The following is a 669-nucleotide window of genomic DNA, read 5'->3' on the forward strand; positions in this document are numbered from 1 at the left end:
TGGATAAGTTTCAGACCAAGAAGGCTCTCATGGGCTGACACGCAGATTAATGCACCTTGGAGCACTTTGTCGCTCTGCCTCTTCTGTGATTCTCTGGTTCCAGTAAGTCCTGTACAGAAGTAGACCGTGTTGTCTCTAGGGTGTCATTGCTGAGCACTGTGGCCACCTGGGCTGAGCTGCTTGTGCCATAAGATGGGAGATGTGATCATGAAATGAGCGTGTTGAATTGTTTTCGTTTTCAATCATCCTGTATTTTTTTCTGTTTCCTCAGCTGCAGTTCAAAATATCTGACAAGGTTCTGGACCCTAGGATACTTGTCTTGGTGTAAACGGTTGCAGATGGAAAGGCTGTTGCACAGAGACCATACAGCTTGCTTACGCCTTGGTTTGTGCTCTAATTGCAATGCATTTATTGTAGTCAGACAGTTACAAAAACAGGATCTGTTCCCCACACCCATATTAGTGGCTCACAGTGGTGTGTAACTCCAGTAGCTTCAGGGGGGATCTGATGCCTTGGACCCCTTAGGCACCTGCATACATGCACATACCACAACACACACACACAGCACACAAAATGAGAAAAATAATTTTTTAAAAAGATTTCTTTCTTTCTTTCTTTCTTTCTTTCTTTCTTTCTTTCTTTCTTTCTTTCTTTCTTTCTTTCTTTCTT

Source organism: Microtus ochrogaster, chromosome 1, assembly GCF_000317375.1.
Source record: "Microtus ochrogaster isolate Prairie Vole_2 chromosome 1, MicOch1.0, whole genome shotgun sequence".
Lineage (NCBI taxonomy): Eukaryota > Metazoa > Chordata > Mammalia > Rodentia > Cricetidae > Microtus > Microtus ochrogaster.